The sequence below is a fragment of the Lissotriton helveticus genome, chromosome 1_1 (genome assembly GCF_964261635.1).
Source record: "Lissotriton helveticus chromosome 1_1, aLisHel1.1, whole genome shotgun sequence".
NCBI lineage: Eukaryota > Metazoa > Chordata > Amphibia > Caudata > Salamandridae > Lissotriton > Lissotriton helveticus.
This window is the reverse complement of record NC_136057.1, coordinates 373,876,544-373,891,403: the sequence shown is the minus strand read 5'-3', so window position 1 is coordinate 373,891,403 and position 14,860 is coordinate 373,876,544. Positions and strand designations below refer to the sequence as shown.

General features: G+C 46.9%; 1 protein-coding gene across 4 annotated transcripts in view; it reads left to right on the top strand.

The window, feature by feature from the left end:
- The window catches only part of WNK1 (WNK lysine deficient protein kinase 1), a 1,347,111-nt gene that overhangs the window by 372,403 nt on the left and 959,848 nt on the right, over positions 1–14,860 (top strand). The gene's annotated exons all lie outside the window — the stretch shown is intronic.

Below are 14,860 nucleotides of genomic sequence, written 5' to 3'. Positions count from 1 at the left end.
TACACTTGCTTTTTAATACGGTTTAAAATGTTGCCAAAAGGCGTCATGTTGGTGTGGGGAAGTTTATCTTAATAGAGAAAGACTTGAGTGCTTCATGTGTGTGAAATGTACTTTTCTGGTGAAGCTCTTACATTTATTCGACACTGTCACGCTGAAAGAGTATTTCCGGAACAGCACTAATCTGGTGAGTGACTTCACTGACATTTTCTTAAAGAATATCGAACGTAGGTAGGAAAATGCTTTACTTAAAACTGCCGGTGATTAAAATGTAATAATTGATAAACAGTGCACTACCATGGAGTTCTCTAATTTTTTATGTTTTATTTTAAACTCATGATAGAACTTGGATGTGTCCTCAAAGAGAATCTTCGCACTTTACTGAGAATGTTTATTGTAGTAAGAGCATCTGGTACACAAGGTGATTGTGGGATTAAACTGAAATTGGCTTTACAGTAAATCAATCAATCAGTCAAGACATTTATAAAGCGCACTATATACCCGTCAGGGTCTCAAAGCGCCGGGGGCGGGGGGCAACGGGTGCAGCTACTGATCGAAGAGCCATGCTTGAGGAGTCTTCTGAAAGCCAGTAGGTCTTGGGTCTGCCGTAGGTTAGTGGGGAGGGTGTTCCAGGTCTAGGTGGCGAGGTGGGAGAAGGATCTGTCGCCGGCGGTTGTTCTTCGGATGCGAGGGACTGTGGCGAAGGCGAGGTCTGCGGAGCGGAGCTGGCGGGTGGGGGTGTAGAAGCTGAGACGTCTGAGCTATGCTGGGCCAATGTTGTGGAGAGCCTTTTGTGCATGGAGGAGGAGCTTGAAGGTGACCCTCTTGTTGGCGGGGAGCCAGCGCAGGTCTCTTAGGTGGGAAGTGATGTGGCCAGTTCTGCTCCAGTTTTCGGCATGTTCGTTTGGAGGCCTGGAGGTCTTCGGTGAAACAGGTGGCATTCTTGCTGGTGTGCCTGTTGGAGGGTGTCTTGAGCGGGGCGAGGATGTTGGTGCAGTCGTCAATCCATTGTCTGAGGTTGCGAGCAGCGGTGTCAAGATCAGTGGAGTCGGAGGGTTGGTTCTGGGTGAGGGTGGAGGTTAGCTGGTCGTCGGTGACTTTGCTCCAGCAGCTTCGAGGCCTCTGTTGAGTGCGGTGGTGCGTGGTGGGCTTCCTGAAGGTGAAGTGGATGCAGTGGTGGTCTGTCCAGTGGGGTTCGGTGGTGTGGTTGAAGTAGACTTGGGGGCTTGCGGTGAAGATGGGGTCGACGGCGTGGGTGGGTGTTGGCACAAGCTGTCTGAGGTTGTCGATCAGGGTGGTGTAGTTGGCGTCGTTGTTGTTCTCGAGGTGGAAGTTCAGGTCTCCTAGGAGGATGTAGTCTGTGGAGGCGAGGGCGTGCGTGCTGATGAAGTCGCTGAACTGTGGTAGGGGTCCGGGGTGTCTGTAGGCGAGGGTTCCTCTGAGGGTGGTGTTAGGGTCGGTGTTGATCTGGAAGTGCATGTGTTCGGCAGCGGTGCTGAGGGTGTCGTCGGTGTTGGTCGAGACTGAGAGTGTTCCTGTGGACAATGGCGATTCCTCTTTCTACCCCGTTGTTGCGGTCCTTGCGAGAGAACTTGTAGCCTTGGCTATGGCGAAGTCAGGGCCTGAGGCGGGGTTCAGCTAGGTCTCTGTCAGGAAGGCGACGTCCGGAGTGGTGGAGTCGAGGAGGTCCCAGAGTTCGACGGCGTGTTTGCGGGCGAGTGGTTGTTGAGGAGGATGCAGTTGAGGTAGTTGGGTTACTTGATTGGTGGTTTGGCTGGCCGGATGCTGGTGAATCTGCAACTCCAGCAGGTGAAAGGTCCTTGGGTACGCTTCGGGATGGCCCGGTAACAGGCGTATTCTCGGCCGGTGTTGAGTGCGTGGAGGGTGCTAGCGTCGTAGTTCAGTCGGGAGTTGTTGCAACCGCGGGGGCCTGGTGTTTTGTCGCTGGGTGCGGTCCAAGCGTGGACGGGCGTAGATGCGCAGAGCCCGCCATAAGAAGGGGAGGTGGGCGCGCGTAGCAGCTGGGTGGGGGGCAACTGACGAATGGAAGCGGGGGGAGGGGCCGCATCGGTGAGAAGAAGCGGGCCCGGCGAGGGGTCGCGGGAAAAAATACACACTCAGGGAGCACAAATTACAATATCACACAAAGAATACAGGACAGTAAGCACAATGTATAAAAAACAAACCTTGGAACAACAATGGAAGAGAGACACAGGGAGAATAACGGCAGTAAACACAAGGCAGTGAGCACAATTTGTGAAAACGCCAGAGCAACAGTAGAGAAAAAAATAAAAACACAGCAGAGAAAGTTACGGGCAGCCCAAGGCCTACCAGGCGGACCTCGAACTCAGCAGGAGCAGGGGGGGGGGGGGGTAGCACGGGCGCAGTCAGGTGGAGCTACGCGGCGTGGGGAGCGACCTGCCTGGAGACAGGGTCAAGGGTCGCTCCCTTGCTGTGGACAAAATGGAATTGCACATAACATTGGACAAAGAGTACTGTTTTTTTTAGCAGTTGGAGTAACTTGTTTACAACGAATGCTCAGTTACCGATTTTTCCAGACTCGCACTGTAATTTGGTTCGGTTGTTGAGGCCAGGATTAGAGCTCAAGTTTCAGGATTTGTAATTGAGACAGAAAATCGTATCTCTAGAAAGGCCTGTGTTAAGTGATTAAACACTTTTGATGTGTGCATATTGACCTTGATGGATCGCTTTGCGTAGGTTTGCCGATGGAGAGTGTGGTTTCTGTTACAAGTGTGCATTTTTTCTTATTTGTAGCATATTTAAAATGCAACAGAATTTTTTTTTACTTGAAACGGGCTTTTAAAGTGTTAATTCTTTAATGGAATAACATTCTTCAAATTCACAAATTGTTGAAAACCTAAGTTAACTGTTTGAGAATCTGCTTCCCTGCTGGATGTATGTATACTCCTATTATAGCATATCAAAATATTGCTAACATATGACCGTTAGTGGAAAAAAACATAGTGGAAGACAGACCAAACTGAGAAAAGGTCTCAATTAGAAAAGTCAGATAACCGAGAAGACAGTAGGTGATAAATGTATTTGGGTTAAACGTAAAGGCACCATGGACCGGAGCAGGAGACAGTCCTGCCAAGCGTCATGCAATTCACGCTCACGCATTTCAGTGTGGTGATCCGCATCACCACACTGAAATGCATTGTCACGTATTTTGCCACCTGTGCCAGGTGCGCCAGTGGCGCCTGTGCCCGGGCTCTCTGCTGTTCTGAAAGAGGTGCTGCTCAGCCGAGTTCCTAAACAGTTAACCAGACTGCAGCTCTCAGCTCTGTTTAGTGGCTGAGAGCGCTACAAAGTATCTCTCTGCACTCTGCCAGGAGCTGCCTGCTGTGTTGCCCTGGAAACAAGAATGTGGCAAATGGTGCGGCTCCGGTGCCGCGCGCGGCTACTCTCAGACTCATCATCACTGCAGGGGGGCCGGGTTGCCTTCTCAGTTGATACTGCAGCAGCGGTCAATCACCGACCGTGGCACCCTGGGGCCAGGATTAAATCCGGATGTGCCGGTGGTAGAGTGCCGTCACGTCCGGAGGAACTAGAAAGTGCAGAAGCGACGGGGGAATTTGAGAGAGTGCAGGCTGCGCACGAGATGCAGTCTCTCTCATGCCATTGCCGCCCGCCGCGGCCCCAGAAGGCCGCATGAATCGTTTGCGGCGGGCGGCCGCCTGCACCCCGCTAAACAATGCAGGCTGCACCTTGACCACCTCCTGGCAGCTCAGCTGAGCCGGCGACAGTCAGCTCTGGCCACCAGGACGACACTGGCAGAGTGGCAGTGCACATCGTGGCTGGGCAGCATGCTCACTCAACTATAGGTAAGTCAGTGCCAGTCCACGCTGCGCACGCAACGCTGGTGTCACTTATGGTAATGTTTTTTATTTATTTTATGTGTTAATTTTTATATAGCGCACACTTTACCCGAAGGTGTCAGAGCACTTCACAATAGGAACAGAACTGAAACAACATGAGGAGAAAATTACACGAGACAAACAACAAATTACACAAAAGCAAACGTTAAGTTACATGAGGCAAAAGTGACAATTGTGAGCAAACAAAATACAAGAGGTAGCAAACGGTACAATACTGGAGGAAAAAGTGGCATATGTGCAACAGTCCGGTTACAGGAGTGAGCAATAGGATTCGTCTCCTTCCATTGCTGGTGTTCTGCAATAGTTCCAAGAAGTTCTTGGCGTTTCTTGTTGCTCAATTGGCTGTAATTTCTGATATTTAGATGTTTCCCTCGTCTTAATTGCATGATTTTTGCTCGTGAGAAAGTGTCACTCATAGTTGTTGAACTGTCACTCATAATTTCACTCAAATTATTCAAATGTCACTCATGGCAATCTGAAACCTTGGCAGCTATGAGGAGAAAACATTTGGGGGAATCATTTTCTGTGAATTAACCTAATGGATATCTTGGGAGTGTATCCCCGGATAAGAACATTGGGTCAGCATATCACAGAAGTGCAATGCAGAAACACAATAGCATTCCAATTTGAAACACGTGTACATTCTTACCTCAACATATGGGTAGCCATAAACTACTAAATGGAGTTTTTAGGGCGAGCGTAGCGAAGGACCTATTGTCGGCGTGTTCGGGGGAATCTGAGACAGCGTTGGTGCACGAGCCTCTGCTGTCTCAGATTTGCCCTCGAGGGCGCGCACGGTGCCGTGCACATCCCCTGCTTCACATTCGCAGCCTCTCTCAATCACACACAGTCACGCATGCGCACACACATTCCCACGCGCACACACTCCCCTCCTCCCCCCCAGGCATACACACACACACAGGCAGGTACACACACACACACACACGCACCCCCCTCCCCTCACGGGCTCACGCGCGCATACACACGCGCGCACACACAGACACACATATCCCCCCCTACACTCACCGTGCTCTTTTGTCGCGTCGCCGCGCTCCTTTTCTCCGGCGCATCTCCACACGCGGGGCACTTCTCTGGATTTTCACGCTACCGCGGGGCTCTCCCTCCATGATGGGAGCCCCGCATCAACGAGCAACACCGGCCTCTTCCGGCCGCGTCACAGGGCCCGCCCATGTCACGGGCAAGGATGCCTGACTTCCTGGTTTCGCCCCCGCCAGCAACACTGCTTCTTCAGCGTAAACTGGGCGGCTCGTAGGTTTCGTTTTCGTTTTGGCTTGTTAAATGTTGAGTTTATTTCTTAGACCGTGTACTTATTTATTTTTTAACTTAAGCAAGACGAGACAAGTCTTTTTTTGGTGTCTACCTTCCCTGAGTGACGCGATGCAGTCAGCATCTAGCGTCAGTTCTGGCTTACGTCATTAGATGTCACATGCGGTGGGACGGCAATATATATTGGGATGACTGCTGGCGCCCCCGTTCCCTCGAACACTATGACGGCTGCATCAGCGAGTAGCGGTAAGTTAGCATTTGGCCTCCCCTAGTGGTGTTTTATCTTGCTGCAAGTCCACGCTAGTTCTGTAGCCTGTGACTTGTCTTTTATTCACTTTAGACAAAAGCACCGCTTGAGCACGTATCCGCTCTCACCACCGAAGATCGGTGAGTTCTATAAATCTTGTTCACAAGTGTACCATTACATTCTTAGACCCGGCATTCGATGATGCCTGAGTGCAATTTGTTGTCTATTTACCTTATAGATACGGTGTGTGCAGCGCCACAATAATACGATCTTGAACAGGTAATGAGACTTGGCGTCTTTCTTTATCTTTGAAAAAAGGGGGGTGGTGATGGACAGAGTATCTGAGTTAATCAGAACACTCCTACCCAGTCAACAGATCAGGGCTTGATCCATCACCGTTTTTTAGCTCACTGCACCATCCCAGTTCGGAACCTGGCTATATGCAAATTAGTCTGTCCCTGGCCCAGTGCATCATGGGAACAGGGCAGACCAAACTACCAAGCCAATTCTTCCCTGGAAAGGAAACAAGCTTCCGGGGACCGGTTTCTGGCATTACAGCCGTCTTCGGCCCGGCTTGCTTGAATCCTGATGGTGCAGTGAGCAAGGGACTCATGTCTGAGCATACCCTTCCACACTTGTGGTGGCCAAAATATTTCAAAAAAGGGGGTGGTGATGGACAGAGTATCTGAGTTAATCAGAACACTCCTACCCAGTCAACAGATCAGGGCTTGATCCATCACCGTTTTTTAGCTCACTGCACCATCCCAGTTTGGAACCTGGCTATATGCAAATTAGTCTGTCCCTGGCCCAGTGCATCATGGGAACAGGGCAGACCAAACTACCAAGCCAATTCTTCCCTGGAAAGGAAACAAGCTTCCGGGGACCGGTTTCTGGCATTACAGCCGTCTTCGGCCCGGCTTGCTTATATATATATATATATATATATATATATATATATCTCCATATATATATCTCCATATATCCATCTCCATATATCCAAGTTCTGAGCTGGGATGGTGCAGTGAGCTAAAAAACGGTGATGGATCAAGCCCGGATCTTTGGACTGGGTAAGAGTGGTCTGCTTAATTCAGGCACTCTGTTCATCACCACCCCCTTTTCTGAATCATTTTGTCCACCATAAGCGTGGAAGGGTATACTCAGATGTGAGTCCCTTGCTCATTGCACCATCAGGATTCAAGCAAGCCAGGCCGAAGACGCCTGAAATGGCAGAAACCGGTCCCCGGAAGCTTGTTTCCTTCCCAGTACAAGAATTGGCTTGGTAGTTTGGTTTGCCCTGTTCCCATCATGCACTGGGACAGGAACAGACTAATTTGCATATAGCCAAGTTCTGAGCTGGGATGGTGCAGTGAGCTAAAAAACGGTGATGGATCAAGCCCTGATCTTTGGACTGGGTAAGAGTGGTCTGCTTAATTCAGGCACTCTGTTCATCACCACCCCCTTTTCTGAATCATTTTGTCCACCATAAGCGTGGAAGGGTATACTCAGATGTGAGTCCCTTGCTCATTGCACCATCAGGATTCAAGCAAGCCGGGCCGAAGACGCCTGAAATGGCAGAAACCGGTCCCCGGAAGCTTGTTTCCTTCCCAGTACAAGAATTGGCTTGGTAGTTTGGTTTGCCCTGTTCCCATCATGCACTGGGACAGGAACAGACTAATTTGCATATTGCCAAGTTCTGAGCTGGGATGGTGCAGTGAGCTAAAAAACGGTGATGGATCAAGCCCTGATCTTTGGACTGGGTAAGAGTGGTCTGCTTAATTCAGGCACTCGGTTCATCACCACCCCCTTTTCTGAATCATTTTGTCCACCATAAGCGTGGAAGGGTATACTCAGATGTGAGTCCCTTGCTCATTGCACCATCAGGATTCAAGCAAGCCGGGCCGAAGACGCCTGAAATGGCAGAAACCGGTCCCCGGAAGCTTGTTTCCTTCCCAGTACAAGAATTGGCTTGGTAGTTTGGTTTGCCCTGTTCCCATCATGCACTGGGACAGGAACAGACTAATTTGCATATAGCCAAGTTCTGAGCTGGGATGGTGCAGTGAGCTAAAAAACGGTGATGGATCAAGCCCTGATCTTTGGACTGGGTAAGAGTGGTCTGCTTAATTCAGGCACTCTGTTCATCACCACCCCCTTTTCTGAATCATTTTGTCCACCATAAGCGTGGAAGGGTATACTCAGATGTGAGTCCCTTGCTCATTGCACCATCAGGATTCAAGCAAGCCGGGCCGAAGACGCCTGAAATGGCAGAAACCGGTCCCCGGAAGCTTGTTTCCTTCCCAGTACAAGAATTGGCTTGGTAGTTTGGTTTGCCCTGTTCCCATCATGCACTGGGACAGGAACAGACTAATTTGCATACAGCCAAGTTCTGAGCTGGGATGGTGCAGTGAGCTAAAAAACGGTGATGGATCAAGCCCTGATCTTTGGACTGGGTAAGAGTGGTCTGCTTAATTCAGGCACTCTGTTCATCACCACCCCCTTTTCTGAATCATTTTGTCCACCATAAGCGTGGAAGGGTATACTCAGATGTGAGTCCCTTGCTCATTGCACCATCAGGATTCAAGCAAGCCGGGCCGAAGACGCCTGAAATGGCAGAAACCGGTCCCCGGAAGCTTGTTTCCTTCCCAGTACAAGAATTGGCTTGGTAGTTTGGTTTGCCCTGTTCCCATCATGCACTGGGACAGGAACAGACTAATTTGCATATAGCCAAGTTCTGAGCTGGGATGGTGCAGTGAGCTAAAAAACGGTGATGGATCAAGCCCTGATCTTTGGACTGGGTAAGAGTGGTCTGCTTAATTCAGGCACTCTGTTCATCACCACCCCCTTTTCTGAATCATTTTGTCCACCATAAGCGTGGAAGGGTATACTCAGATGTGAGTCCCTTGCTCATTGCACCATCAGGATTCAAGCAAGCCGGGCCGAAGACGCCTGAAATGGCAGAAACCGGTCCCCGGAAGCTTGTTTCCTTCCCAGTACAAGAATTGGCTTGGTAGTTTGGTTTGCCCTGTTCCCATCATGCACTGGGACAGGAACAGACTAATTTGCATATAGCCAAGTTCTGAGCTGGGATGGTGCAGTAAGCTAAAAAACGGTGATGGATCAAGCCCTGATCTTTGGACTGGGTAAGAGTGGTCTGCTTAATTCAGGCACTCTGTTCATCACCACCCCCTTTTCTGAATCATTTTGTCCACCATAAGCGTGGAAGGGTATACTCAGATGTGAGTCCCTTGCTCATTGCACCATCAGGATTCAAGCAAGCCGGGCCGAAGACGCCTGAAATGGCAGAAACCGGTCCCCGGAAGCTTGTTTCCTTCCCAGTACAAGAATTGGCTTGGTAGTTTGGTTTGCCCTGTTCCCATCATGCACTGGGACAGGAACAGACTAATTTGCATATAGCCAAGTTCTGAGCTGGGATGGTGCAGTGAGCTAAAAAACGGTGATGGATCAAGCCCTGATCTTTGGACTGGGTAAGAGTGGTCTGCTTAATTCAGGCACTCTGTTCATCACCACCCCCTTTTCTATTTCTTTATCTTTGACTACCTCTTTGAGTGTAGGTCGTTTAGTGACTCCTCCGTTTCTGCATATTTTTATCTCTTTGTTTTAGATATGTAACACTGGAATTCGACCTATTATTGACACAGTCGCCACAGGAATTACTGTTGCATATGATGCTTTCTCAGAAGGGACACGCTGATTTTTCCGCCTTTTGTGTAAGTGTAGTCATTCTATCTCACTACCGCCAGTTCTGTTAGGTAATTTTGAATACTATCACCCGCACAACCGCGCGCGTGACTAGCACGCGATCACTTTCACGGCCGCGCAGCCCCTTTGACTCCGTGAGTCTGCGGTGCCGTCATGATCTCTTGTTTTTCCTACACCTGCACCCTCCATTCCGCTTCTCTCCCCCTCCTCAGCACAGCCCTCTGTGGAGCTTCCCCCATATACTCAACATACTTTAACAATATGTCGCGAGGCAAAGCCAGGATTAGAATCCAGGTCTTGTGGTTGAACTGGCGTCAAACCAGTCGAGCAGCTTTCCCAACATGGCTGCTCTTTATTTTGTCTTTTTAGGATCTGGTTTCGAGCTGCATCTGTTTCAGGTCTCTGAGACAATGTGCTGTTTCTGTCAGCATTCCGCCTCAGTGTGGGGTATCGCGGCCGTGGCTTGAAATCAATAATAGGGCGCAGTACAGCACTCGTGCACGTATCCGACTGTTTCTGCTGCACTTCTGTTACAGACTTTGATAATATGTCATAATTAGTAACAGAGGGGATTTTTTTTATTACCGTGTAGACTTTTGTTATGTTTCACGATGAGCCATTCCATTGATCCCGGTTTCCTCACGAAGTACAACATAGAGAAACAAACGGAAGTAAGCGCAGGGTTACCATGGAGAAAAGATAAACGTGTGTGCCCACTTCATTGAAGTAGCCACTGTGTGGTTCCTTCTGCTGGGAGCATATGGAATATCCTGGTGGGGCATTGCTTGTCATCCTTTAGACACACACGTTGTTGTTCTATCCTACCGAATTGTAGGGTGACCACCGCGACCACCACCACACCCACCTCCCCGTCCACCACCACTCCAAATACCACTCAGTGCCACATAATTACACGCCACATAATTATACTGCACTCAATGTAACATACACTCCAAATACCACTCAGTGCCACATAATTATGTGCTATATAATTACACTGCGCTCAACGCAACATACACTCCAAATACCACTCAGTGTCACATAATTACACGCCACATAATTACACTGCACTCATGCAACATACACTCCAAATACCACTCAGTACCACATAATTACACTGCACTCAATGCAACTTACACTCAAAATACCACTCAGTGCCACATAATTACACGCCACATAATTACACTGCACTCAATGCAACACACACTCCACACAATACCAGTCAGTGCCACATAATTATATGCTACGTAACTACACTGCGCTCAACAAAACATACTCCAAATACCACTCAGTGCCACATAATTACACACCACATCATTACACTCTATTGAATACAAAACACACTCCACACAATACCACTCAGTGCCACATAATTATATGCTACATAATTACAATGCAACATACACTCCAAACAATACCACTCAGTGCCACATAATTATATGCTACATCTTTACACTGCGCTTAACGCAACATACGGTCCAAATACCACTCAGTGCCACATAATTACACGCCACATAATTACACTATCTATCTATTGCCCTCACTCTATCTATCGCCCTCACTCTAACAATCTATCTATTGCCCTCACTGTATCTATCTATCTATCGCCCTCACTCTATCTATCTATCTATCGCCCTCACTCTATCTATCTATCGCACCACCACAGCATCACTCCCACAGCATCACTCGTTGCCACCACATCATTCAGCGCCACCACAGCATCATTCTGTGCAACCATTCAACAACTGGTTCAAATAGATTCTCTCAATGTTTCAAGCTTTATTACAAATGTCACAAAAAGATGTTAATATTTCACTTCTGTTCTTGAATATTCGTCACAATAAAATACACTGAACATAATCTCCACAAAAGTTATTTACAAAAGTTAAGCTATTGCCATTATAAAATACAATAACTTTTATTTAAGTATTAATTATTTTAAAAAATTAAAAGCTATTGTTATTTGTTATATCAATACATCTAAGTCACGTAAATACAACACATTGCATTACAAATGCTATAGGTGTCACATTTGCGAAAGTTATAACTATTGGCATTGTAAATGACAAAGGTATTAATTTCGCTATTTTCAAAACCAACATATAAATAAAAAATGTGTCATTTACAATACCAATAGCTCAAACTTTCCTAATGCGAGACCTATTGCATTGCAAATGCTTGTTCTTTTTGTGTCATGATGCAGTCCATGTTTTGTATTCGTGGTATGCTTTCTTTAAAAAATAATAATAATAATGAAAGATGCCAGCTTCAGTATTTGTTGCAAGGGGTCGTAACGTAGGGGATCATGAGATGATGGTTTCTGCCTGGGAACAATAAAAACACTTAAACCAAGCTGCAGTGTACAGGTTTAACTTGATCACTGTTGCAGAAATAATTGTAGGATTAGTAGCGGCTCTGATCTCGGTTGAACGCTCACTGATTCAAGAGAGCAGAACACTCACAATCAAATCACTGCCACCTGTATATTCTATAGTGGTAGATAGCGTCTCTATAGTTCTAGTTAAGTCAGACTTTCTATTGGAAAGCCACTTTTATTTCCTTATTAAGTTTGGTGCCATTTGGAGAATCTGCAGGAAAAAAATTACATCCATTTCGGTTCTTCATAGCAAGTTTCATGCAGATGCTCTGTAAGTGAGGAGACCTGCACACCTATTTAGTTGATGTGTAATCAAACTTTTAAACTGTGACTTAAACTGATTAGGGAGCAACCCTGCCAGGGGTTTTGCCCAACACCCTATTGAAAACTGCACTGTCGAGGCCTGGAGACACCCAGGTGTGCAAGGTGCTCAACCAAATGTCCCTAGGGTTTCATTACGCGCACCATGTAATTTTACTATGTATTCTCACAAACTTTATAGTGAATAATATGCCAAAATGACCATTAAATGTATCAAGGAAACCTTTATATCAGTCAAAATTAAATGAGCAGAAAATAGTCAACGACTTTTTAAACATTTTGTTAACATAATCACATGTTTTACTTATTATTGTATGATTATCAAATCTCTCAACATAAAAGCCCAATGCATTTCGGGTTTAAATAAACCCTTCTTCAGGGGTTATTGTACAATTGTGTGTTTCATACGAGTTTCCTGACTTTTAGTCCCGCAGGCGGACACTACAACACAAACAGTAGAAAAAAGTTGCTCATGATCTTGGTACTTAAACATTGTATAATACATTTAGTATTTATTTAGGATTTGCACATATTCAATTGAAAGAAACGAAAAAAGATAAGGAAATGATAAAGTGAAAGGGCTAGTGGTCCTATCTCGTGAGCACCTCGCAGACCTGGGTGTCTCCAGGCCTCGACAGTGCAAGTTTCATGCAGATCCATCAAGCGGGGGTCTAAAAATAGGGAGAGTCCCAAAAAAACCATTTCCCATTTGAACGTACATGGGATTCTTTACTATTCGGCACAGAAAAATTATTGAATAGAACCATGCCAAGTTTGGCATGTAAATTTAAACGTTAGTCAAGGAAGCGCCTTTAGTTGGTTTTGTGTAAATCCAGTCAGTAGTTTTCAAGAAATGCGTATCTGCTGTGGATTTGTGAATCCGCCGAAGATTCACAACACATTGACCACATCATACCCAAACTTGATGTCCTCATACTTGTATCGAATGCCAAGCTCAACTAAGCATGCAAAGTTCATCTCATTCACAATGTTTTAATCAGGTTGCCCTCATTACATACATAAATTCTCAACCAAGTTCAGCCAAATACCAGCCATCTCCGTATTTGACAATACAGCTACGATCTTTCCATACATAATCATTCATCTCTGTCCAGTTTACCAAGCACCAGCATTCTCCATATTTAACAATTCGCTTTACTAAGTTTAAATATATATATTTTTATTGATTATTCACAGGAAAAGACATGACATCATGAAACATCAACTTTTCCGTATGCACAGGGGTCCGAAAAATGCATTAATGTAACAGTTACCCATTATCCCTTTCCCCCTTGCTCCCCACTGCAGTCAATAGGAACATACTGATCGATACCCAGCGAGATGGAAATTAACTAGCAGACGCCAAACCCAAATGGTCCCCTCTGGGGGCACCCAGCAAGACGCACCGAGCAAGACGCACCGTTCCCATTCCAGAGGAACCCAGGACACATGTATACATCTCAGGCATTCCCATTTTGGCAGGGGTAATTTCAGCTTATCCACCTGACAGCCCCCATTCTCTGTCTGTCCAAAGGCCAACTCTCCCGAGATTAGGCCATAAAGTCCACGACAGTTGTGTCTTCCGTATTCACTCCGGGGTGTCACGCAAGTCAGCCAACATTGCTGCCCATGCAGTCAGGTCATCCATCACTTTTTCATCCTGTTTCATGCGCAACTGTTTCGCCACTGTCCATTCCAGCATATCTCCGAGCCAGTCAGAGTATCTAGGGGGTGTGAATCCCAGAAATGTTATGGTGAAGCAGTGTTTTGCAAGCAGGAGACCCAGTAATAAAAACAGTCCCTTTTTTTTCCACAGACGGGATCTGTTAACTGAAGATTTGTTACTATATCAGTCCAGAATTCTGTTAGGGAAGGGCAATGCCGCACCACATATATGAAATCTGCCAGAGGGTGTCCACACTGGGAGCATCTGCCCGAACGGGTGTTGTATGTAAAATTAAGGAGAAGGGTACGTCTGGTGTATGTAGTTAAATTGGATTCATTTAAATCGTGAGTTTGAGCTGACTGTTTGTACTATTGCATGAACTTTTTTCCATGTCTGAATGGACCGAGGCTTTCCCAGGGCCACCGCCCACTTGGCGCAAATTTCTGATATCACTGTTGTGAGGTCGTCTCCCAGTGCTTTGTAAAGATGTGAAATCAATCTGCGTCCCCCCGCCAGTGACAGAAGTGACAATAGTGTCTGTGAGGGCTTCAGCTCCTATGGGAAGCGGGCCAGATCTCCTGTGCTGTTACAGAGAACTTTATATATTGTAAATAAGTACTGAGCATGAGAAGTAGAGTGCCGTTCCTCTTTTGTGCCCATAGAAGATCTACGATAAGTCAATCAAGGTTGATAAAGTAGTGCCGGGCGATGCCATAGAACGTGCTTTGTAGTGCATGAATGTACCTGGGGAGGATCACCATTTTTGCAACCACAGCCCTGCCCATCAGGGACAGAGATAGGTCATGCCCTACTCGAACTGAAGCACAGAGACCCTCCAGCACTCGACCAAAGGTGAGTTCCAAAAACGTTTGTTCAGTGCGGGCTAACTTGACCCCCAAATAGCATATCCCTTCCGTTCTTCATGGGAGTGCCCATCGTGGAAGAGCCGCCACCGGGTTGCCAGCCAAACATCCCATTGGGAAGAGCTGGGATTTGTTTTTATATTCACATATAGGCCTGAGGATTCTCCAAACATTTGTAAGACGTTCAGCACTATAGTGACCAAGTATTCTGTGCTTCGTAGAAACACCACAGCGCCATCGCATGTAAGGCTATCACATGGATGATGTCACTCACCTTAATCCCAAAAAGGTTTTAGGGTGTGGCGTGCTAACACCGCCAGAGGTTCTAAAACCAGTGCGAACAAAAGAGGTGACAGTGGGCAACCATGGTGAGTACCCGTGTGTAGATGGAGTTTACTGAAAACTACTCTCCCCCTTGACCCCCCCCAGTGCGCACTCTGGCCCCATTATCAGTATAGAGTCATTTGATCCAGGCCTTCAGTCATG